The sequence below is a fragment of the Tachysurus vachellii genome, chromosome 7, assembly GCF_030014155.1.
Source record: "Tachysurus vachellii isolate PV-2020 chromosome 7, HZAU_Pvac_v1, whole genome shotgun sequence".
NCBI classification, from domain to species: Eukaryota; Metazoa; Chordata; class Actinopteri; order Siluriformes; family Bagridae; genus Tachysurus; species Tachysurus vachellii.
In genome coordinates, this window is record NC_083466.1 from 17,630,537 (window position 1) to 17,657,519 (window position 26,983).

The window sequence follows — 26,983 nt, forward strand, 5'->3', positions numbered from 1 at the left end:
TAATACAAGACCTATGTAGCGGTTGAGAATTGACTAAATGCTGTTGGAGTAGTTTGTCTTCTGTGAACATTTTCAGGTCTTTTTCTTCTCACCACCAACTCTCGTGGTGTTGCCAGAGCTGCCAGATTTGCTATTAATAGAAGGAGGATGTCTCACTCTTCCGTTATTGGAAGGTAGACCATGCTAGGGGTGAGACAGGCAGAGGACTCAGACTTGACTTACTGTAAAATACTGAGTGAAAGTTTGAGAGTGAAAGACTAATTTACAGTGCATCCATTACAGTATGACTATGTGTACAAATATTATAGATACAGTATGTGTTTAGACTGTGGGTTGGTGCAAGACCAGTTTATGTGCTTGTGTGCTCACCCTGCATGGGGATAAGTCGACAAATTCCTCATCTCCTAGACTAATACAAACAGAGAGCTTGCCAAGTGGACAAAAACACACACCCTTTTACCATCTCAGCTTCAGGTGACCTATGTTAGCTGAGCTGACTCAGCTGTGGTTAGAACACACTGCTCTCAGTTGAACTCGACAATTTAGGGAGTAAGTCCAGACAACATGAGACGCTCCCACCCCAGATACTTACACACAGATTTGTATGTGTGTGTTCTAGGAAGAAAGCGTGCTGCCACTTGCCTGTGTTTCTATGGGAGGGGTGATGTGGTGGGTGGAGGTAAAATAGGAAAAAGGAATCCTTTCCTGTGTTCTCACAAATACAAGAGAAATTCCAAACCTTCACACACACACATACACACACACACACACACACACACACACACACACACACACACACACACACACTTAATGCTATGCCTAGACCTACCTTTACCTTTACCTATACCTTTACCCCAGTCACCAAAAAAGAAATAAAAAAATGCCAGATATTCTGATCCCTTTAGGTCCCTACCAAGTTATAAGAACATGCCCATCTTAACAGATTAGTAAAACACACACACACACACACACACACACACACACTCCCTGTCTGAACAGGTGCCCCTCATCTAGCTGGTCTGAATTTTATTAACCTTCCTTCCTTTACTCCCTAAAACAGAGTAAGAAAAAAAATCCTATCCATCCATCCATCTTTCTCTCCCTTCCCCCTTGTCCTTATCCCCTTGTGTCCCTCTGAACAATGTCCCCTTTCAATGAGGCCGCTGAAGGGCTGTGGTCTAGCTAAAAGATCTGCCTGTCTGACATGGCCTTTGTTCGGAAACCAACTCCTCTTCTCCTTTTTTTTTTGTCTTGGCCAGGGTGAATGCCTAACAACAGAGTTACCTACACACCATTAAGCCAGTCTGCCTTTGATGACAGCCAGTGAAATACGCCCAAGGCGCTGAATAGGGAGGCAAGGCTGGGTGGGGAGGACAGAAGGAGAAAGGAGGAGGGGTGTACAGAGGGAGAAGGAAAAGGAGAGAAGAAAAGGAAGCAATACTACAAAAGACAAAAAAAGAGCTCTCCTGAAAACCACTGGTGTGTTTGATGTTAACATTACTGGCAGCCCGTGCTTATCAAGGCCAAAGTTTGATTTTTTCCGATTAGGTGTTGTAGTTAAAAGGGCCTGGCAAGAATTATGGGGGCAGAATGGATGTAACACCGGAGCTAAATTATGAAATATGGTGGCAACCAAAGGACAGAAAGGATGAGGGAGATTTAAACATTTGCTTCTTACTGTACGTCTCCCACACAGATTTTTACAACTGATCTCTTCGAATCAAGAGGAGAATCTGTCATGAAAACAAATGAATCTACAGATGTATGAAATAAGAAGAGTTGTAGCTAGAAAAAAAATGGGAAAAACATGCTTTTTGCTTATGTCTTCATGTAAGATAAATTTTAGGTAAAAAAAAGAGTATGTAGCAAAGAATCTGTTTCATCGCAGATGAAATTCGTGGCCTTGAGCTGTGTGAAGTGAGACAGGTTTTCTGAGCCCTGGAGCTACACAGGCATAGCTTTCCTTATTACAAAATGTCAGGCTGATCCCGCCAGTCAGTTTTTCAAATATTACTGTCCCACCCCCCACTTGTCACAATTTTCCTTCTCAAAGGCAAGCTTACACAGATTACCTGAAGCAAAGACTTGTTTTGTCTCTGCCATGTGAAAAGGATCAGCTCAATGTTCCAAGACATCCTGAGGTTACATTTCATTGACAGAGAAAAGAATAAAATAAAGTCCTGTTTGATTGAATTCGTCGGTGTCATGTATACGGAGGGGAAAAAACAAAGTCTATATACTGTAAACTCGTCTGTATAACTAGATTTCTTGAGAAAAACTACACAAAAACTTTTATATGTTGGCAAATATATGAAGCAAATATTCTACAGATACAAGCTACAAGGGTTTAAGAATATATAGCAATAAAATGTGTGTAGTGTCTCACAAGGAATATCAATACAATCTGGCAAGTCAGATAGCTACACAAGTACTAAACAGCAACATGTTTAAATAAGTACTGTATGTTCATAATATTAATATTAAATGCCATTAATCTTCAAGGGAGATTTGGTTTTACCACTGAAACTCATTCATTCATTCATTCATCTTCTACCGCTTATCCGAACTACCTCGGGTCACGGGGAGCCTGTGCCTATCTCAGGCGTCATCGGGCATCAAGGCAGGATACCCCCTGGACGGAGTGCCAACCCATCACAGGGCACACACACACTCTCATTCACTCACACAATCACACACTACGGACAATTTTCCAGAGATGCCAATCACCCATGCATGTCTTTGGACCGGGGGAGGAAACCGGAGTACCCGGAGGAAACCCCCGAGGCACGGGGAGAACATGCAAACTCCACACACACAAGGTGGAGGCGGGAATCGAACCCCGACCCTGGAGGTGTGAGGCGAACGTGCTAACCACTAAGCCACCGTGCCCCCCCACCACTGAAACTGATTTTTATTATTTCTTTTCAGTGTGTTTGGTATCCCTTCTTTCTTCAGCCCTTTCTCACACACAGCTGAGCAAATCAATGCTTGAAAATCAGAAACTACCAGCTGTTGCAAAAGGTCACGACATTAAGCGAAAGAGAGATGGATCGCATCAGGAAGTAAGCCTAATGTGAACATTCACTGAAGATTTTGACCTGTATTTGCATGATTTTATAAGTTGCACTGCTGCCATGGGATTGGTTGATTGGATAACTGCATGAATGAGCATGTGTACAGGTGTTTATTTTACAGGCGTAAAGTGTATGTTTGAGTGAATGTTTATATAAACCTAAAAGATCTGCTTAAACTATCACTGAAAATATCTGTGTGATCCTCTAGCTTGGTCATTATAAACACATTTAAATGAAAATGTGTAATTTAGATTCTGAATTTGTTGTGTGTCTTTTTGGGAGATTAAAGAATAAGCAAGAGAAACTCGCGAGGTAAACATGTAGTGTGTGAAAGTAATTTTGCTGAAAAGCCTTTGATCCACATAGGATTCTTAGGGATAAAATCTCTGTCCACATACGAAGAAACATGCACACTTCACCACTTCCTGCAGAAAGAAAAGAGCAAATCATTGCTGTGAAATATCATGCTTGTTTATTGTCTTTTGTGTATTGACTTGTAATTTTTTGTTTGCACTGTCTTTTGTCACGCTCTGTCTTGTCTGTCTTGTCCTGCACTGTTTGCACCAGGTTGCACAGTTGCACTTTATGAGGCTAGGACTAACTTACTAAGTCCTTAGCCCTGTCTTTGTTTTGTGTGGCACCACGATACTGGAGAAACGTTGTATCATTTCACTATATACTGCAACAGATATATATGCTTGAAATGACAACAAAAGCTTCTTGAGCCTTCTGTTAAAATGTGGTTGTCTCAAATGTTCATATTACTTCCACTTGAGAAACTCATTTATGACATACACCAAAGTCTAATGATTATTGGCAGATATGGACACCTCTCGGGTGCCACATTAACAACCTCTCTTGATCTTCTGTGTTACAGTGTACATTTTGTTGTTTGTCTGAATGTGCTATCTTTTTCACCTGATTGTCCATTTTTGATTGTTTTTTTATTGTATACTTGAGACTGTATCGGTATGTTTATGTACATCAGAGTAACCGACCAATAAAAAATAAATAAATAAATAAAAGCTTCTTGACTTGACTTGACTTGATGCTTTGACAAAGATCTCTTTAAGTTGCATGAAGTGTAAGGAAGTATTTAATGGAAATGTACAGTAGGTACACGGAACAATAAGTGACATGGTTGGTGGGATATCAGATAAGAGCAGACATGTCTCTTCTTGGTGAGTCAAGGTTTAATGATACAGCCTGGTTGATCGGCATAGTCTACATTTACTGGTGTGGCCATGGATACAAGGTCCAGGCCTGAAGTCCCTGACAACTGAGGACTAGACTCAGGTACTCCTGTCTATAGTGTGCCATTTAGGTATAAAAACCTAAGGAGATGCCTGAGGAGAAATGAGATAGAAGGAGAGAAAGCAAAAATGAGATGGATGTGGACATAATGAATGTCTAGTTTGTCTTGTTGTCACCTTGTTTGTTTGTTTATATTTTTTCTGAGTGATATACAGTTAGCACATCCCAGTGATTCAGCACTGTATCTTTTTCCTTCTTGAGTAACAAATTATTTATCATTCCCCCAAAACCACAAGTCACAAGTACCCAGACCACAGACCCTCCAGCATATTTCTCTTCGTACAGTGGTACATCTGCTCTAGGAACTTGACTTACATGACCATGCAGTGAAGTCAGTGGATGATTCTGACTCCAACTCAACAAAGATCCGAATATCAGTACCATATTATATGTCAAAACTAGTGTTCTATACTTCTAAGCATCATAGTTGTTAGTCCCTTTCTGACATTCAGGAAATTTCTGAAGTATTTCACTCAGGAGGAGTTAAATGTGAATAGTTAAGTGTCCCTATTGCTCATGTGTGAATGGAACAGGATGACATGTTGGTGAGTATTTATTAAGGCAGCTGATTTAAAACACTGGGTCAATTCTGAAGTGACACAGAATAAAAAGTCTAGATGACCGAGCAAATCAGAGATAAAGAAGCTGATTTTCAAAAAAAATTATTTAAGTACAGGGTACCACAGAGTTTCAAGTTTTAAGCACTTATCATTCCATTTAAAATCCAATGACCTGGAGTAAATGTCACTGAGGTGTATATCAGCCTAGCTAGCATATATCAAGTCTGCAACTGTAATCTGGTTTTGCCCTCATTCTTTGGTAGACACTGGCATTTTATAATGTAAAATGATCAGCTGAGAGCTTTTTTTACTAATGGCTCAATACGGCTGATCCTGGATCAGGACAAAACTTTTTCTGAGACTTTATTCCTTATACCAGCAGGATTGCATGTTCTCAATAAGGCCATGCATTCCTGCTGTACAGGTCTTTGGGATTACAGTGTGTGTCTGTACCCATTTGTGGTTTTGTCTCCCAGAGGGTATGCAGAATAAAAGAATGGTGATCAGACATCTGAGTGAAAAGGACATGCTTTCCCTCAGCTACTGTATAACCTACAAATTTACAGAATCAGAATTGCTGATTGAATTAGCCAGAGTGTTCAAAGGTTTACTCACTGGAAGCATGTACAAATATGAGTTAATATGACAAATTATAGGAGGGAAAAAAAACATAAGGAATATTAGTAAAGTAGTGGTCAATCAGAAGCCACCAGAACAGATTGAATGCACATTGGAACAGATTCTACAAATCTCTGGAACTGTAGCAGGAGCAATGAACATAGTTCTTCCAAAATAATATTATCTCAACTGGTGTTTTGCTGATGATGGTGCATAGTACTGCCTAATACACTGATCCAAAATCTCCCGTAGGTGTTCATCCGGGTTTAGATCTGCTGACTGTGAAAGCCATAGCATTCTCATTAAACTATGTGTACAGAGAGCTAAACTGAATGTTTTGTACTGCACAGCTTTTTTTTGCAGGTTTCCAAAATCTGTATTAAAGTTATGGATGACATTCAGTAACACTACTACTTGTTTGTCCTGGTTTTTTATTCTCCTTCAGTGTTTTCTTACTTTTTTGTTAGTAAAAAGAAAGCGAAGTGTGACCCAGTACAAAAGCACCAGTTTACTGCTAGATGTTTTCTTCTGTTTATTCAGTAACGAGCCCACTTTGGCAATATAATCTCTGATTAGGAGCCACATTTTGGTAAAGGGAGGAAGTGAAAACAAGTTTACTGAAGTATTACTAGATCATTTAAAAGAGAGACCCTGAGTAGAACACAGGGAAATGTTTCCAGAGCCTGTATTTAGATATAAATGATTGAAAAAATAAGCTTAAAAGTGTGTTATTTGTGTATTTACAGTATACCTCAATTGCACATTTCATACTTGCACATCAGTACATACATACATATTGTCTATACTGTTTACTGTTTACTTCAATTGCACATTTCACAATTGCACATGTGTACATACAAATTGCCTATATTTGTATATGTATATTTCAACTGCACATTTCACACCTGTACATGTTTAGTCTATACTGTATATGTCATACTGTTACACTGTGGAGCTTCTGTCACTAAAACAAATTAATCGGTATGGTCACTGTGAATACCTGCATGACCATACGTAAAACAGAGATGAAGAGAGATGAAGAGCAGATATAAGAGAGAGGAAGTGTCAGATTGTGTGAGAGGAAGGAAAGGAAGTATATATATATATATATATATATATATATATATATATACGTATATATATATGTATATATATATATATACGTATATATATATATATATACGTATATATATATATACGTATATATATATATATATACGTATATATATATATACTGTATGCATATATATAAGGTGTGTTTATATATATGAACAAACACTAAAACTCACAACCTTTGTAAACTATTGTAGTAATTCCTAAATAGCACAACCTTCTAACTTCCACAGCTAGAGCAGTTCCGTTTATTAATAAGACATGTGGCAACCGCTATAAAGGAAGAATGTTTGGCTGTTTGAGGTTCTATAGCACCCAGATGTGTTTATAGATAATTCTAAGAAGAACAGACAACAGCCATAATCTCAGAGAGCAATTGTTCTATTTTCATTAATCTGTGAAGTTCTATAAGGCCATGTCCAAACAGTTCACAGTTCTTCAATGAAAAGGATTGTTTACAAACAGAGAGCCTTTGAGACAGTTATCAATCATTCTAGAAATGAGCAGCCCTGAATGCCCAATGTCAGAGTGTTTAATCCCAAAGTAACCCAAGAGCATGTGACCTTAAGGTACGTCAAACTCATCATTGCAGCTGTCAAACATGCTGGTGGTGAGGTGGTGATTTGGGCTTGTTTTGCAGCCACGGGACCAGGTAAACTTCGAGTCACTGAGATAAACTATACTTTCTAATCAGAATTTTCTTTAGACAATTATGGACTACCTTCTTTCCTACAGTACAGTGTTTGTTTTCTCTTTCTATACAGCTATATATGCTCTTCTCTTATTTCACATTTGTCTTAGACACACATGCTCACACCGACATTCCTAAGAGATCAGATAGACCGTTTCCATGGCAACTCTGCCACTTAGTCCTGCTCTACATATATTATTAAGTGGATTAGCTACAAAAGCATAGTTAATAATGAGCAGGATTAGAAGGAAACCTCCTTTTAAATCTCACTTTATACGCACCCATCATCACATCCCAAAATCCTAACTGCAAAAGTGATGAAGAAGGCTTATGAGACAGAAGAGAAAAGACAGAGTGGATATGGGTGAGAACAGAAGTGAGACAAAAGAATTGCTCAAAAACAGTAGCTCATGGTGAATGGCTCGTAAAATGCCTTGATTTGTGACTAGTATTCTCTGGCTATTTATTGCTGAATCTGTTCTGTTGCACTTTTTCTTAGCATATATAAAAGTTCAATCTCTGTGACATTTGGATAAGACACTTGGATAAGTATAAATCAAGTAATCTACTAAGGCTTGGCTATAAACAATATAGTCGCTGTAGTTTATGTGGTTTCTTATTTCACTGATAAAGGAGGGAAAATTAAACTATTGCTACAAAATAGTTATTGTTTACATGAATTTATGACTGCATTGCCCAACCTAACCATGTCCTCCATTCCTGTTTGTTAAATAATATTACATGATTTGGAGAGAAATCATAATGATGGAATGATCTGAGAAAACAAAAGCACAGGAAAAAACAGAAGAGGCCAAAAGACTAAGTAAGAGAAAGGCAAATTATCTGGCCATCCAGGTCAATGGGCTGACCTTTGACCTCTGGAGAAAGCCCAGTTAGGGAGCATGCAGGATGAAAGGAACAAGGCCAAAATGTGTCATGGTCCACAGCTGAGAGGAGACAGTGAAGCTCCACCGCCATCACACCACACCCACTCCCTATGAAACCTTTATGATGATAATTTGATGCTGTCCTTAGCTAAGGAAAAAAACTATACATTAGAATGAGCCCCTCAGTAACGAGGCACCATGGGAGGTCAGATAGAGAGCCACTATATACAGCCATCTGTAATCTCACACTCTGCCAACTTACATATTGACAAAGATGTTGTAGGAAGACCACACACAGACACACACGATTTCATCCCCTGCCTCCACTCACAGGCCTAATAACAGCCTAATCTTAGCTTTGCTATTGTACTGGCAAATCAGCTATGGCAAAAAACAGCCATTCCACCTAGAAGGGTAACGTTGGAAGAAGGAGTTAGACTACAGGGTCTAAATAGCGAAATCAGTGAAATGTCGTATTGACTAGTTCATATCAACAAACACATTCTCATTAAAACATAACAGGTCTACTTAAAAGAATAATCACCATGATACCACCACACAGACTTTAAAATTAAATTATAAATGAGAGGTATCAGAGTTGCATTCGACAAGAAAAACATACAGTGCACAGCAACAAAAACCCAGCTGGTTTAATCTGGCTAGGCTGCATATATGCAGTTACAGTGGCTTTAATTGGCAGCTCTGAAATCTCCTAATCCTTCTCGCAACTGCAAGGAGCAGTGATTAAAATTCCTTCAGATTTGTTTCACACACATAGAAGGAATGTAACTACCATTTTGACCATCATTAAGCACAATCTGTCCTGCTCTGTTACATATTTATAATGAATTTAAAGTTTCTAAATATTCATATTTTGTCTACACTGAATATTCATATAGATACTACACTATCATTAGACTCATCAAGAACTTTTCTTGGTATGCACATCTACTTATAGCCCAAAATATCACTTCACACACTCAACTTCTAGCTTCACACTCTCACTAGGCTTCAAATGTACCACAGTAATCAACGTAGGATTGTTGAAAACATTTCACTCTGCAAACACATACAGTAATGTGAAATATTGTGACTCAGTTGATACCCTCCCATGATCAAAGACACATTATTGTTGGAGTTCTTCATTGTGTATTTGCCACCCTTTGGTACGTAAAAGTGCTCAGGCACTGAACTAATATCCACTGATTCAAACTGCATACAAATTTACATTTTAAACTGCTTAGCAATTATATCAATAATATTGCAAGACAATGAATCCTGAAATAAAAGTATGGCGAAAAAGAACAAGAAATTAGCTGAAACTTTTATTCAAATCAAATTGTAATTGCTGTCAGTCAACAATTTTAAATGAAAAATGAATTTGTACTTTGGGTGTAACATGCTTTCCTCCTCATTTACAGGATGGTTAATTGCACCTTCTCAGATATCAGCTGATTTACGATGGGAGACAATTACCCCACCTTTTAAAAAAGAATATGTGCGTGTGGGTGAGTGGGTGTATCCATGGATAGGTCTAGGCACTATGATATAACAGCAATAAATTCCATCATTATAGCACACCCACATTTCAAATCTAGTCTTCCACAGATTAGAACCAAGGTATTGATCTGAAATATAATAATTATTTTCTCATTACACCACCACAGATCTCTAAGAAACAACATATTATTTCCCCCTACAACCAACACTGTGAGCTTTTCTTTATAGGAACAAATATATGCAAGGTGGGAATGCAGCTTTACACAGAGATACACCTTAAAGCTTGATTATTGAGTGTAGCTCCTTGCAGTTGCAAAATGAGGCCCTAATCCAGGGCCCAGGCATTATTTATAAAATGTCCTGATCCAGTTATTCTACACGTTATTCTACATGTTTATAGAATAAATAAGTGGTTAGCACGTTCGCCTCACACCTCCAGGGTCGGGGTTCGATTCCCGCCTCCGCCTTGTGTGTGTGGAGTTTGCATGTTCTCCCCGTGCCTCAGGGGTTTCCTCCGGGTACTCCGGTTTCCTCCCCCGGTCCAAAGACATGCATGGTAGGTTGTTTGGCATCTCTGGAAAATTGTACCTAGTGTGTGTGTGTGTGTGTGTGTGTGCCCTGCGATGGGTTGGCACTCCGTCCAGGGTGTATCCTGCCTTGATGCCCAATGACGCCTGTGATAGGCACAGGCTCCCGGTGACCCGAGGTAGTTCGGATAAGCGGTAGAAGATGAATGAATGAATGAATGAATGAACTTTATTATTCATTATTGTTCATTATTTCTTACATATTCATACATTTTCATAACCTCTGAACAGCTTTTGGACCCACTCAGCTGGCATATTGACCGCTGAAGCATAGACATTCTTCCTGGCATATTCGTGGGAACTGTTGTACATGTGATACACCGCCTTCTTTAATAAGATAAATGGGGAATTCATTTTTTCTCTTTTTTATGTTGACTTCCCCCTCTCACACGTACACACACATATATGTTAATAGTACAGACCGTATATATATAAATACTGGCTTAACACAAGTCTAAACAGATAAAAGTTTTATATATTATGCCTAGGCCTGTTGATAGATCTGCTCTTGCTTGACTAAAGGCACTACAATGCTCACGTTTTTAGAGTGTGAGAAGGAGCGCTGTACTTCTCTCTCTGTAGGATTATGTTTGTGGATCTTTCTTATAGAGGCTTATAGGTGGATTTGGAATAAAATGTACACAGATTTGCAATGTCCCACCAAATATACACTCCAGGTTGAAAGAGTAGGAGTACTACCAAGAGTGATGATTTGTGCATGTGAAATACAGTATGTATTCTGGGAATAGTTAGGGAATTCAAAGGGCACTGACCTGGAATTTTACCTATTTAGTGATGCAGTTTAACCATGAACTGTCACAGATGTAGTCTTTAAGGGGTACAGGGCAATATAACATTCTTTTAAAAAATGTTGCCCATTTTTTTGACAGGGACATGGCATTGACTTACAGCATGTAAACACTTTTTCAACAGAATCCCTAAAAAAGAATCCCTGAAAGTGGTTGCAATACAGAGAAGGTGCACATGCAAGTCACATAGAAACATTCCTTTCACGCTAGCTGTGCAGTGTTGATTTACCTTGACAAGTGAATAGGTCTCAACTCACACACCACAATTCTGCTGCTATAAGATATGACACACAATGGCCAATCAGCAACCTGCTTTATCTTTTCAAGATATCAGATGTGAATCAAAAAGATATCAGATTAGAATCAAAAAATTATAAATGAAATAGTAAGAGTGAAAATATTATCTTTAATCTAAAGTGAGTATTGACATAAACATTATGGTACATTAGATATAAAAAGTCTATACACCTTTGTTATAATTGTAGGTTTTTGAGAAAAATCACGTCAGAACCTTTTTCAAACTCAACATGAACTTACAATGTTTACAAATTGTGTAAACAACCTTTTGATTTTATTAGACTACTCCTTATTTTGTGTAAGCATTTTGACAATATTTTCCTCCTTTTTCTTGCAAAAACATTAAAAATCCATCAAATTTTAAGGGCTTGTCCTGTGCACAGCCTGTAACGTCATTGTAGTTGAATTCAGATCTGGACTCTCATCCTTTCTCAACTTTTTAAGCTGTTCCTTTGTTGTTTTGGATGCTTGCTTTTGGTCATTGTTATGCTGAAAGGTGAAATTCCTTTTTATCTTCAGCTTACTAAGCGGAAACCTGAAGTAATTAAACCGATTGTTATTTGTAGTTATTCATGATTCCCTCAAACTTGCTAAATGCCTCACTTCTGAAGAGATTAAATTTGACCTTTATAGTCATGAGATTCTTTTAAAAGTCTGTTCCATGAAAAAAATGAATAATGCAAGGTCTCAGCGAAGATGCTAAATTCTATGTTGGTTATATAAAGAATGAATAGATACATACTAGAGAATGAAATAAAAAGGCAGCACTCTTTCTTCCTCAAGCCTTTAATTGCACACCTTATTAATTGTTTCATTATCTACTGACAAACTACATATATGAAAATAAAAGAATAAGTCTAGACCTGAAAGTACTGTAGATCATGGGAATATAAAGGGTTAACGCCAGGGTGAGAAAGTGGCTCCCTGCTGTGATGCACAACTTCTTGCTTGCTTCCAGCATGATTGCCTTGCCAACTAAGAATGTATACACATAAGGCTCAACATAAAATGTTAAAGGTGCACTATAAATAACCAAAGCCCTTAGAAGCAATGTAGTACACTTTTAACCCTTAATGTCCTGTTAGACTTCTTATATAATATTATTCAAAAATAATTCAACTCTATTAATAGAGTTAATAAGGAAGTAATTAAACCAGTAGTTAAACCAGATTGTACAAAGTCCACACCAAGACTCAGATTCTCAGAAAAATACCTCCTAAGAAAATGTTCAGATGTTCATGAGTTCCTGTAAAAAAAGGCCTGAAAAGGTTCCTGTGGTGGTAACACTGTCTGTGGATTCGTATGCCTAAGATAGCTACATTTCTTCACACCTAAGATTATTCAGTGAATTTAGTGCATTTCTAGCACATATGTTACAAATGTTCTCACAGGAAACACTGTTATAAATGTGTTAAGATGCATAACAGACCAAGAATAATGGACAAAGCACAATGCCAAAGACACATGTGCCTCTTCTGGTCAGCCATGTGAACCTAGTCAACTTCCTCTTTTTCACCTTCTTCTTGGTGGATTGGTATTCAGGTTTATATCTAAGATGTCATGTCAACAGTAGCCAAATGCCAGTATCCTTCCTTGATATGCTAGCTTTTCTGTTAATTCCACAAATGCAATTTCCATGTGAATTAGAAAAGAACATAATGAATATAAAAGGGATTTGGAGATGTTTTCTTTTCTTGGACACACTCACATTATGACTCATAGTGGAAAATGTTGATGAAGAAGAAGAAAGCGCAATGTTCTCAGATACAGAAGAAAACTGGCTAATGATATCATACCAAATATCCATTAGGCAAAATGTGAACATAATTGGCTGTGAACAATTTTAAATTTCTCCTTTTTGCATGGTTACCAAATGACCCATTTAAAAAGGACCCAGGTCTTTTTTTATTTGCAGTTTGCAATTTACCCTGGTTATACGAAGAATAGAGTAAACGTTGAACTACTGGAACCCTGTGACAGATTTAAGGAGCTTACACAATAAACAGTGCATAGTATAAACCAATTTTCTGCAAATGAAGACACTGAAAGAGATACTGAACAGAGGGTGTAGGGAGTCAAAGGTTAGGGAACAAGCACAATTACCCCAAGGCACAGAATCCTGTTTAGAGTTATATGATCAACACACAGTGCTCTAAGCTAATTATTTATGAAACATTTGCTTTTGCTGTTATATACCCAGAAAACCTTTCTCAGTCAGAATGTATAATGGCATATAATTAATCCTTCCTTTGGAGGACATTAATGAGGTCCCACTGAAGCACGACTGTCAGTTTTAAGCAATATGGGTATGCTTGAAGTTATATAATGAAAATGTTTAGTCTTGATGTCTGTGTTGTTCTAAGGTATCTTATGTTTTTGAAATGTTAGAGGCCTGGCTATATCAAGATGCATCTCAGGCACGTAAAGAAATTTGCTGGGGCAAAACCTGAAAGCCCACAAACCTCTATTAGATAAGACATTATCACTCAGCGGCCCATCAGTTTGTGTCAGTGTGTGCACATTTAGTTGTCTGTCAGTCACTTCATACTTAGTGAAAGCATTTATGTTTCCAGTAAAATTTCCATTTTACACTTTTGGCTTCAGGATCCCTTTAAATAGCATATCAGAAATGCAAAAATCCACACATTATTTAATCTTGTCAGAGCCAGAGGTTTCACAACAGGACCAATAAACATACGAGGTTGCCACTGAGACTATATGTGTCTATAACATACATGTCTATAATAAACCTGAGTTTTTTTTATTATTCAAATAAAAGGTTATAAGCTGCTACATCGGAGAAGAAGAGAAATGTTCAGGCTATGAGTCATGCACTGGAGAGTAGAGACCTTAAAATACTGTATATTTTAAGATCAGTATATTTATCCCCTGTTATGTGTCTGCACATCCAGCATAGCTACACAATGATACACTTACTCAGTTAGGCTTGCTGGCTAGCAACAAATATTTTGTTGATAAATTGATGCGAGTAAAAGATAAAAAGATCCTTAGTAATATAATATGCAATAATTCTATAGTAAATGACCAACTAATGGAAGCACTGTATCTGCTATCAGACTCACGCTAGCTTTAGCTATGCAAATTTGTTGCTGTATCTAATTAAAATATTGACTTGGAATTGCTATACACACAGATATCAAAGCCTGGCCGTTGTATGGTATAAATAATGTTTTCTCCTGGAATGAATATATGTAAAAAGAAAAAAGAGACATATCCAGGAAGTGAGGGAAAGTGAAACAATAGCTATAACTGTCTTTAGTGAGGTTTAACCCATTGACTTCTGCAACATTAAAACAGGCTCATAACTCTGTGTAAGATTTTTGAAGGTTTTTTTTAGAAGCAGTGGAGTGCTGCATCATCTTTAAAAAGAGAGCAGGAGGTGTAGAGCAGTTCAAAAATAACTCTAATGTTTGTGTGTGTTTTTCTCTCCTTACTTGTTACAAGCACAATGATATCAAAATATTTGGTGAAATATTTGTCTCATACCTGTCTTCGGTATGAGAGGCATCATCATTATTAAATGGACTGTTGTGTAATAATGGCGCAGTTAATACTGGCGGTTCAAGCGCCACTCTAGCTGTAAAATTCCATACATATGCATGCTTGCCCTTTAGAGTTCTTTACCAGGATTATTCTGGGTTTGTGTGTGTTTAAACTGGATACTTCTACCAGCTTAAGCAACATTAGATTTTACAGCCAATTGTTCCTCGACTTATGATGGCTGTAAGGAACTGACATGCTGGAATGCTCTGAGCAAGTAAGGCATGTCAATCTTTAAGATCTTTAGGGCAAAATAAGTGGGATGAAGTAAAAGTACTAGATGAATGGTTGAGTGAGAGAAATGGATAGATCGAGAGTGTTTGGAGGAGGGTTGATGTTTGGGTCAGAGGTCTAGAAAGGCAAACATTTAAACCTTTATGAACATGTCTTGGCATTAACGCTACCAGTATACCTGAAGAACAAGAGTCCTGGCTCCTATCTACATTCCTATTCCTCACACAAGATCTCTGTTTAGTCTTCTCCCACATTCCTCCCTTGTTTCAGGGGCACACTTGTCTCATCTCTCCACAGACACCGTGCCTTCAGTCAAGATCTGATCCCCAAACATCACCCTTCAACCCCATCCCAAAAGCATCAAAAATTCAAGGCTTATTGTTCCTAACCATGTAAGTTATCTTTTTGGAGTTTACAGAATAACAACCTCTCCAGTCTTGTTCCTATGCAATTTATTCTTATAACACTCATAAAGCATTACTCAATATAAAAGGTTTGATTGGACCCACAGACTGATGATACTGTAGCAGCATGTGCATTCTTAAAAATCTAGACCCCAACAGATCGGAGTGAATCGACAACAAACGGTTTGCATTTGAGAAAGATTTCCTAGAAGCACCATATTTGAAAGGTAAAAACATGAACTTTCAAAAGAAACACTGTAAAAATGCTTTTTTTAAAGAAAATATGACTTCATTAGATAGACAAAAATTATTTATCCTTAATCTTGAGGAATCTTAAGGAGAGAATCTATATATGATGGCTATGATAGTAATTGTACACCTCTTAAAAAAATGGTCTCATTTGCCACGGCATATGTTTATTATTTTGAGATTTTACTTAACCACCATTTTATCCATCATGATCTTGTCAGTAAAAGCTGTTTAGCATATTCCAAACCAAGTCTCTATTGAATAATCAAAAGTAGATTCTCCATTAATAGCTGTACAGAAATATTTTATCATTACCTTTAACTGTCCCTGTGCTTTAAATAATTAATATTTAACGTATTATTTACAAATATATATATATATATATATATATATATATATATATATATATATATATATATATATATAGATAGATAGATAGATAGATAGATAGATAGATAGATAGATAGATAGATATTCCCCATTCACTTACTCAACTTTATAGCAGACTCTAAACTCTGTGTTTGGAGCCTGATGGGTTTTACATAGGAGCAGCGCTAATTGGAGATGGAGTCCTCTCAAAATAGATAGCATGAGGTGTTGAGCAGTTTGAAAATAACTCAAAAAGGTTCCAGTGCATATGTTTGTTGTCCCTCCTCAGCTGCTTGTAACAAGCACTTAAATCTAAAATTAGTTGCTGAAATATTTACTGCCGTTTATTTTCATTCTTTTGTTTTGAATCACATGGATAAAATAAAGCCTATGCTTAAGATCATAGTCCAGCTGCAACCACATTTTAGATTTCTGACCTCTTGAAATGCTCTTCGGTATTTCTGAATAATCCTCCTTCCTTATGGTATCATCTATTTTCTAAAGTGTCGCACATTTAACAGTCCCTTTTTTCTGAAAACATCCTTAAAACATGATGCTTTCACCCCCATGCTTCACAAATGATGTTGTTCTTTGGATGAAAAAAATGCAACAAAGTTGGTAAAATAAATCTGTCTCTAATCAATTTTTTTCAGTGACCTCAGATTCGAACAAGTAGGTACACTAACTAACTTGCCAAAAGACTGATATTATTAAATGTGTAGTTGTGGAATTGAGTTTGAAAGTCTTTAACTTACAGTAGGTTTATACAAACCTTTGGCCTGTTGACCTGCTGTAGTTTCACTTCTCATGCTATAACTCACACTGCCAGCACATGCAGTGAGGTTTTTTGTTTCAGTGTGTGAAAATGGCATAAAAAAATGCATCAAAACAAACAATCAAACAAAAAAAAGGAGATTAATCAAAATAGAAATCAGTTCATTATCAGTTCATAATCTGTTCTTCGATTGTATACACATCAGTTAGCGGAGCTGCAAGAGCACACACAGCCTTGACTGCAGTCTCTGGTGTAAAAGAGGAGGTTTCATACAGTAGCTTCAGTAATTTCTTGAAACAGTGGCTTGAAAATTCAGCGATAAATCAAAGCATTGTAACATTACAAATTCTGTAACATTATTTAACATGCAAATTATGTAACATTATTTCTGATGCTACTCAGAAATTAAAGGTAAAAACCTCACAGTATATGGAAAAGATTTTTAAAAATCCATATCAGAACAGAATTAAAGAAAAAGTGCATTATACTATATGAATCTGTGCATGAGAAATTCAATATTTTTATTACGTAAATCGTTCAATTGGGTCTAATTTTTAAAACTTCCTAAAATTAACATCATATTAACTGTTAGGGAGAAAGATGCTCATTCAGTGATTTAACAATGATTTATCACTGCAAAACTGTATTGCAGTTTGAATTTGTTACAATACAAATTTAATGTGACGAGCAACAAATGAAGACAAACACGAAACTCTTATGTCTACCTGCATGGATTACTGTGAAATGTACTGCAACTGTTTGTCATCTTGAGCTTTAGAAACCATATAAAAGAAAAAAGGATTTGGAGAAAGATACTTTTTTGGCTACTGACTCATATCTCAGATGTGTTGGGTGTATTTATTTATTTGTTAAATTTAAATTACTTATTTAAATTATGGGTGAATTTATTTACTCAGGCTTTTGCTCTCTATCTTTCTAGAGTTTCTTCTTGTGTCCCTCCCTCTCTTTTTCCTGTCCATGTTCTTATGGAAAAAGCATGAATAATACCAGATTTGGACTTCAGTCTGTTCGGTCCATGCATGACATTAAATTACCATCAAACATCTGTGTGGGCGGTTAATCTCGTTTAAGTAGAGCTGTAAAACTCATTTTGACTTCAGATACATATGTTTGGGTGTATGTCTCATTTGTATATACAGATATGACAGCGATGTGCATTGGAAACATTCTCTTCCTGGTGTTTGCTAGTGCCGAAGCCCATGTGTGGTTTCTGCTGTGTCTCACAGGGATCTCAGGAAATGAAGCTCAACACACCACAAGCTGCAACCATTCAAGTCTATAGAGTAAATGAAGCTTCAAAGTCCAACCAGGCAGCCATTAAAATACAAGAAAAAAATTATGGACTAGAGGCCAGGGGACCGTTCCGATCCAGTGCCAAAGCATGGACTTCTTTTTGATATTTGGGGGGAAAAAACCTGTATATTATGATAAGGAGTTGAGAGTTTGTTGCTGGAAGTCAGTCGGGACTTTGGTGGATTGTGTTATACTAAAGGAGCTCAGTGGACCATTTAACAGTTAACAAGTAACGTTAGATGTTTCAGATGTTTCAGTCTTTTTTAACTAAAGGCCCCCCGGTGTCTCTCATGAGAGAAATATAAATTCTGTCACATTCAGGGACACAAGATTGAAAAGTAGATGAACACACATGCAGAGTTTAGGTGGAACCTTGACAACCAAGCAGTGAACCAAAGCCATGACCCCAGTGACCAAGAGTTAGCCTTGTCCTCACAGCTGCAGTCACTAAAAGGAAAAGTACAACTGACAGCTATTATTGTCTCATATCTCTATTTTACACTAGACAGGGAATGATTTAAATCTTTTTGGCAAAACATAGTAACCATCGGCATGCTAATAATTTTTTACAAACTTTCTTGCTACAATATAAAGACAGAAATCAATTAATTGTCAAGTTCTTACATACATGACTTTACTATATACGCAGCATAGCTCTAAAGGACAGGACATTAAGTTTATAAATTTGCAAGCGTACAGTGTACATTTCCCTCTAAACAGCTGGCAAACCAAACAGTGACTTCCTGTATCCTTTATTACAGAAAGAAAAAAACTCATGTGGGATCTCCCTCACTAAGCATAAATACAGGTGATAAGGATATTTTAATGGAAAAATTCCTTTTTAGGAAATCCCAGTGGACAAACACGTGTTTTGTCTAAGCAATACTACAACGCTGATAAACTGTTTATCTCCAAAAACATCTGGTCTTAAATAGTTGGACAAGTAAGACCACTGAGATGCCGTTAAGACATTAACATGTTAATAAATGCTGCTTTATAGAAACTTTTTTCAAACATCTCTAAGAATAAGAAAGGTGAGAAGAGCCATGCCAGAGCCATGCACGATACCATCTCTGCTGAGAAAACACTTCAGAACGTCTACCTGAGGCCCACAATTCAAATTATGGAAAGATTCTGGTGATAACATGAAAGAAAGGCAAAAAAGCACAGGGGGAGCAGGATGAAGAGAATGATCGTAAAGAGAGATAGTCTAACATGTCCTCTGCTGCATGAACCAGCTGTGGATTGTTCTTTTCAGCCTACTGACCTACACTCGAACTGGAACAAAGCTTCTAATGACTCAAACCAGGCTTACATATGGCTTTTAAAAGAAAACAGACACTACATTTTAAACATCTGTAATAAACTTGGGAAAAAATAGTCTAATTGCATTTAAAGTTTATCTAAAAAGAGGAACATCTCATAATAATAATAATAATAATAATAATAATAATAATAATAATAATAAGAAGAAGAAGAAGAAGAAGAAGAAGAAGAAGAAGAAGAAAAACATGTCGGGTTGTGATGACATATTTTCTATTTCTTTTTAGTCTTTATTGAAAAGGGACCAAATAGTGGTGAGGTTAGTTTTTAATGTAATATAGGTGAGGTTAGTTTTTAATGATTTACTACCTGCTGCTCATTCTTTCTCTACATGTCTTATTTCGGTATTTTGGTATGATATTAATAACTTGATTTATGAATATTTTAACTGTTTCTTTCTTAAAGACCCAGAAGGGAATTGGGAAACAGGTGAGTGGGGCATGTAAAGTTGATGTGGTATTTATAGCTAAGAGGGGTAGCTTAAAGGTCAGAAAGGCTGTGATGTTTTCTACCTGCAGTATTTATTTAACAAAAAAAAAAAGGAAAAAAGGAAGTACAGAGAAAGAGAATGCATGAAGTATTTCTGATAATGTATGCATATTCCTACCCTATCAAGCATGAAATGCAAGAGAGTATTAGCAAAACAGAGCAACAAGGATGTGTGTGTGTGAGTGTGCGTGTGGCAGCACCCAGAATAGTATGATGAAGTCGAGTCTAAAAGCTTTTTTGCTTCTCAAGAAGCTCAAGAACTCAAGAAGCTTTTGATGAGTGTGAAAATGAAATAAATCATTTGCAATGCAATGAAATGAATCCATATCATATCCTTCACAGGCATCAAAACTCAACCAAAATGATCATCTATAGGAGATGTTAGACTGACATTTCGGACAGTGATCTCCTCATTAAAACACCATCTATAGGACTAGCTTTTAGAAGAAAGGTGGCCATCTTTCCAGTAAAGTTCCATAAATGTGTAGAATCTATGCAAATGTAAGCTGTTCTGGTGCATTCTTACTCCTTTGACCTTTGTCCTATTCCAATCTTTGTAAAATAGCACTTAAGCTGTTTTGGCCACGTGTGGTGGCCCAACACCTAATTACAACACTTGTGCTATTGTATTTTCTTCTTTTAATCTTAGTCCCAGTCCCTATCTGTACTGTATGTGCAAACTCTTGAAAGACACGTTTAAGGGTTAAGACACGGGGCGAGATGGCGTAAGGAATAAACAGGTGAGGTTCACCCACTTTGCTGAAGGATGCAGACTAAGCTGAGGCCTGCCCTATTACACATCTCTGAATGCTATCATGCAAATGCCATCACAGGAATTTGTATCTGCAGGGACTGAGCGCTGCAGGGGTAAATGCCTTACTGCCTTCATTCCCCACACCTGAACAACCCTGTTCTGTAGTGAAGAGTGCACAGACAGAACAGTGGTTAAACTTTATGGACTTCAGTGAAATTTTAACCACTGTTCTCACTTTACTTCTCTGACAGAGATCAGTATAATAATATCTTTATTATTATTAGTGTCCTGAACTGTTTATAAATTCTTTTGGGAATGCACTGTATGTATAGGGATTACTGAATAAAGGCTAGTTTGTATAAATAATTGTTATTTTTATTTTTAATGACACAATGATATAATGGGGCAGTGGTGGCTCAAGAAATTAAGGCTCAGTGTTGTTGATGAGAGGATCAGGGTTCACGCCCCAGAACGGCCAAGCTGTGACTGTTGGGCCCTTGAGCAAAGCCTATTCCTTTCTGCTCCATGAGCGCTGAATTATGACTGACCCTGTACACTGACCCCAACCTCCAATGTTTGGACATGTAAAGAAATAATTTCACTCTGTTGTAATGTACATGTGACAAAAATAAAAGGCATGCTTCATCTGATAGAAATCCATGATTGTGATAGAGTTAGAAGCATAACTAAGTGGTTATAAACACTATAATGTGATCATATATGTTTACCTCTTCTGACTAATCTTTAAATTTCATTTAAGTTGAGGTATAAGAGTTTGAGTTAATTTTATGTAAAGCACTGAAAGATGAAACATGACCGATGTCAATGACAAAAATGTCTTGGTCCTAATATAACGTACATATTGTCTCTTCACATTCACTTCCGGACAAGTGATAAACATATAAAACAAACTTGCATCATGTATGTGAAAAAAAGCCTGCATTGCCTTTCTAATAACAGTTAAACCATCACCTGACCAGGCTTGCAGAAAAGTTTCTTAAAGGTCATATATACAGTGTAGATGTTGCCATATGAAGGGGATCCTGGGTAAAGTGATGAATGAAAATGGGAGCGGTGGATGACAGAATGGACAACATTAGACACAAGAAAACAGAGCGGGGAAAGGAAGAAAAGACTGAATGAAAAGATGGAATGAAAGGCAGAAATTGCACTAATCCAGGTAAACGGTGATAGTAAAAGCCCTGTATGACAGATAACATTTTAAAAGGGGGAAACAGGCATGTACTTACAGCACATTCCGGAAAATGTCACTGTATCTTACTCACGTGGAATGTGTCTTTATAAGTAAGGTTAAAAAACCCCATGGCAATTGTTTCTATCTGCTTTCCGCCACAATCCTCTGTTTGCCCTCATATGTCAACCACGGTCATGCTCGCTTCTCAGTTTGTGGTGAAAAACCTATTTGATTAATGGACATGTGAACTGTTGGCTCACTCTGTTGCATACCTAAGCAACTCGCATTCTTTAAAATAAATAAATAAATAAATAAATAAATAAACTGGTAAAGAATGTCTGCCTTTCCTCACTGCTATTCTTTCTACCTTTATTTACCAGTCTGTCTTCTTTGCATGATTTGACCTTTGACTTTTTATTTGTCTCATCAACAAGATGGAGGAGAGACTCAGAAGCTCTCAAAAGTCTAAATCAGCAAAAGAAAACATCCTAAATATTTGGAGTTAAGTTATATCCAGTGAAAATGCCAAATTCTAGTGGAAATGGGACTGAAATGGGAAAGTGGACTGAATCAAATAAATTGGGAAAAAGTATAAATAAATGCAATAATATGAACAAGAGAATCATTACAGGCAATAAAGAAAGTGAAAGAGATAGAGATATTAACAAAAAGTGCTGACCTCCAATATGTATTATTTGTTATGTAAAAATCTGTAAATAAATCTGTCAAACAATACACTAATAAATTGGTCAATAAAAGTGTTAAATATGTCTGCTGAACATACACCACATTTGGGCCAGCTGTAGCCTTAAATGGCACCACTTCCTGCTCCTGATAATAATTGTTATTCTTTTCTTTTTCATTGTTATATTAATAATGGCAACTAAAAGTATACCAAGTTATCTTTAAGCTGGGGCACAATAAATTTGTTGGCAATTTTTAAAAATTTTTACTGCTGAAACATAGACTTTTAACAGTTAGATGCTGATAGTGCTGATAATTTTATTTGTACACAGCAGATTTAAAGATTAGAGCTTCTACAAATATAAAACACATAAATACATGATCACTTCCAGGCAGATTCTTTCTTAAAAACCAAAAAAACATTGCATAAGCTCATGATTTCTGCTCTATCTAAGCCTACTTCATTAGAATCACCAGACTCAGAGCGATTCACAAAATGAGACAGGGCCATAAAATGTTCTCTATGGCTTTATCTAGTTCTGCATGTTCACTCTGCAAGGACGTGGCCATTTATGGAGGAACCCATTCTCAAGAGGTGTCGTCTTTTCATAGGGTTAACAATCTCCGCATTTCCGTGTTAGGATTATTTCCATCTCATGACAAAAACAGGGAGGGAGAAAATGAGAAAAAGAAAGGCACATAAAAAGGGAGGGAAAAGCTTGGTAATGAAAGAGCTAGATTGAAATACATTGCTTAAAATAAAAGGGGTTCCTTGGAGTTCTGTAAAAACCATGGTGATCTGTACATAAGAACCTTTCCCCTCAATATACAGTATGGTTCTATGTAGAGCCCTTAAAGAGCAATGAAACGTTTACATTAAATAGTTAAACTGAAATGAATGTTATTATTTTTTGGAATTACCCTTTTTTTATGTAATATTTCTGCAAGATGTTTTGAAATGAATTATGAATACCATGTTTTAGAAAAAACAAAAAGGTAATTACATCGGACAATTTTTATAACCCAAAGTTGTTGTTTTTGTTTCAATAAATGTATACCATGTTTGAATGTGCTTCATTTTCTTGTCTAAATTTATACAATTAATACTACTACTACTACTACTACTGCTAATTATAATAATAATAAAGAACCCCAACGTTCAACGATTAAGAACCCCATGGGTTTCTTTTCAATAAACCCTTCAAAACTGTTCTATATAATTAAGCATATATATGTTTCATATATGTGAAAGTGATAGAACTTGTGTAGAGTGAAAATGCACCATCAGCTATCACAATGGTCGAAGTTAATCATGAAATAATACAGGTAAGATAACTGATGAGAGAGTTAAGGAAAGGTTGAGAATATAAAGATGATCTAAATATCTTTGTGTACAGGTTCAATGAGTCTGAAGATTAAGGTAAAAGTGAGAAGAGCAAGAGGAATATCATCCGAGTTGTTTTCACTGCTATATTAAAATGTTGAGAATACAGTCACTTCTACATTTACAACCTTTATCATAAAACGCAGACAATGAGCCATCTATAACCATTTAGTCGGCAAGTCATAAAAGTGTTGAAGTTCTGGCTGATGGCAGGAGTTTAGAATAACCTCAAACAGAAACCTGCACCCTCAGGGTAGAGATATATCAAGGAGGGGCACGAACAAATCACACAGGCATCCATCAGAAAACCTCAGTTTAACCTGCAGGAATGTTCTAGGAAAGTGACACCTGCAAAAAGAGAGAATATCTCAACAAGTTCTGCCAGGAAGCAATGGAATTTTTCTGCCGACTGTGGGGTGGGGTGGGGGGCGGGCATCAGGTCTGTAGAGATAAGACCTGAACACCTAAACAGTCCATACACATACTGTAAACATCAAAACAACATAGTTCTGAAGATGTGATAGCTTTGGGAAAATGTGAAGAGTGTCTGCGATAAGAGCTGGTCAGTTTGCCCTTGTTTACTGAAGATTCTCACTTATCTCTCCGCTCCTACCACAAGCATAGCTTTCTCAGCAGAGCGCTCACATGCTACACAGTCTAGATGAGTGTGTGAGTGTGTATGAGTGTCTCTGTGTGTATATGTGTGTGCCATTCAAAAGCAGTTATCAATATCAGGATTTAGGTTTCTATTGTGTAACTTGTGTTTAAATATCCATACTGTCACTAAGCATCCATAATCTTAGAAAGTGTCCATACATTTTCTGTTCCCAAACGGTCACTACATACCAACATCATGAAATAGTCTTGTAGTGGCAGACAATTATGCTAATTTTAAACATTTCTAGAAAGAAGTAAAATTAACTGTCAACAGAACATGAAAATGTAAAGCTTGAAATAAAAATATGTCTAGAAATAGGTTTAATAATCTATGGAATAAAATATTTGGTTAATTGAAATCATATAATAGGAAATACTAGATAAATATGACTAATTGACTATGTGCACTTACTAAGCTGTCATTTTTATGTGGTTCTTTGCCACATAAACTGTTGCCACATATTTTGAAGCTCAACAATTGCATATAGGATGTTTTTGTAACAATTTCTCTTTACTGGAACTAAATAGCTCAAATTTCTCCAGATATGGCAATGCTCCTGTGTACAAAGCAAGCTCCATGAGGACATGGTTTGCTAATATTGCTGGCCTGCACAGAGCCCTGACCTCAACCCTACTGAACAACGAGTCCTCCTCACCTGACATCAGTGCCTGACTTCACTGATGCTTTTGTGGCTAAATGGGCAAATCCACAAAGCCACTTAAAAAATCTAGCAGAAAGCCTTCCCTGAAGAGTGGAGGTTACTATAACAGACAAAGGGGACTACAATTATGAGTGGGATGGTCAAGTGTCCATAAGCATTTGGCCATATTGTGTATTTTGCATTCTTATTGCAAGCTCATTTCACATTGACCTGTTCTGATACTTGTAATGGATTATAATCATACCCATTCAACTGGGTGGGTAAGGGCCAAGTGTTAGCAATTTTAGTATTATAGTATTCTGTAGTAGTTTCCATTCATGGATCACCAAGAACTATTTCCTTCTGTGACTAGGATTAGATGGGATTGTGCATACGGATGAGTGTCCTATGCACTGAATTTCTAACAGGTATAATTTTCTTGCATGAGTTTTGTTTCTTACAAGCTTTTCTGACTTGCAAATGTTCTGAATATGGGTGCGTACATGGAAGCTGGGTAAAATCTCTGTGAGTTCTTTCAACACCTGGCCAAAAAAATTATTATTTTACTTCTTGGCTTGGGTCTTCATTTCTTTGACTGGTTGGGGGAAAATGGGATTGAATCCACATATCATTCAATCCACACTTGAATGAAAGAGAACTGATTTTCATTTCTATATGTAGTATTGGAGAGCCTCCAGCTTCAACTATTAAATACTTCATCATTTTCATTTCTCTTTACCTACGAAGTTACAGCTCTAATCAGTGTCTTATTCAAAGACCACAGACATCCGTATGAAACTGAGTGAATAAAAGTATAAGGATTATAGGCTATAAAATAAGTAATAGTATGTACGTTAAAAATAACCACCACCACCATCATCATCATCATTCCCCTCATTGGGAACAAGTGAATTTTTACATTTGTATCAAAATTAGCGGCCTCTGGCTTTTAGTGGCGGAACTGCAGTCAAATCCTAAAATGAATCTGTTTCTTTTTTTAGTTTTAGTTTTGGTTAAGAAGGATTTGGGAAAACATTTGTTGATTCACAAACATTCTTAAAATAAAATGAATGAGCTTAATGTCACAGATTTTTAAGATAAATATCCATGTGCAATTATTTTGGGAAACCATCAGTTATATGTTCATAGATTTAAGGGTTATAAAAGAAACAATACAAAAAACAACTAGGATTCTTGATTAAAATGTAACATTTCTTTCCTAAAACAGAATATGCCTGTATTCACAGACCCTGTTTGGAGACTTATAACATGGTTTTTATCTCACTCATCATGTCTCACAACATAATAAATAACAATTAAAAATAAAAAACAAGTAAGTGCCAACCCTTACAGTGTCTGTTTACACACATACTGTACTACCTGTCCAAGACATTATTATCTTATAGAAAGTGATGTGATCAGCTGCTATGTAAGTGCTTGTGACCCAACCTAGATAGCATTTTACATTCATGAGTAGAGGGTTTAAAATAGCAATTATTC

At 36.7% G+C, this 26,983-nt stretch overlaps 1 protein-coding gene across 1 annotated transcript in view; it reads right to left on the minus strand.

The window, feature by feature from the left end:
- col4a6 (collagen, type IV, alpha 6) overlaps positions 1 to 26,983 on the minus strand; it is a 73,009-nt gene that overhangs the window by 44,671 nt on the left and 1,355 nt on the right. The window lies entirely within an intron of this gene.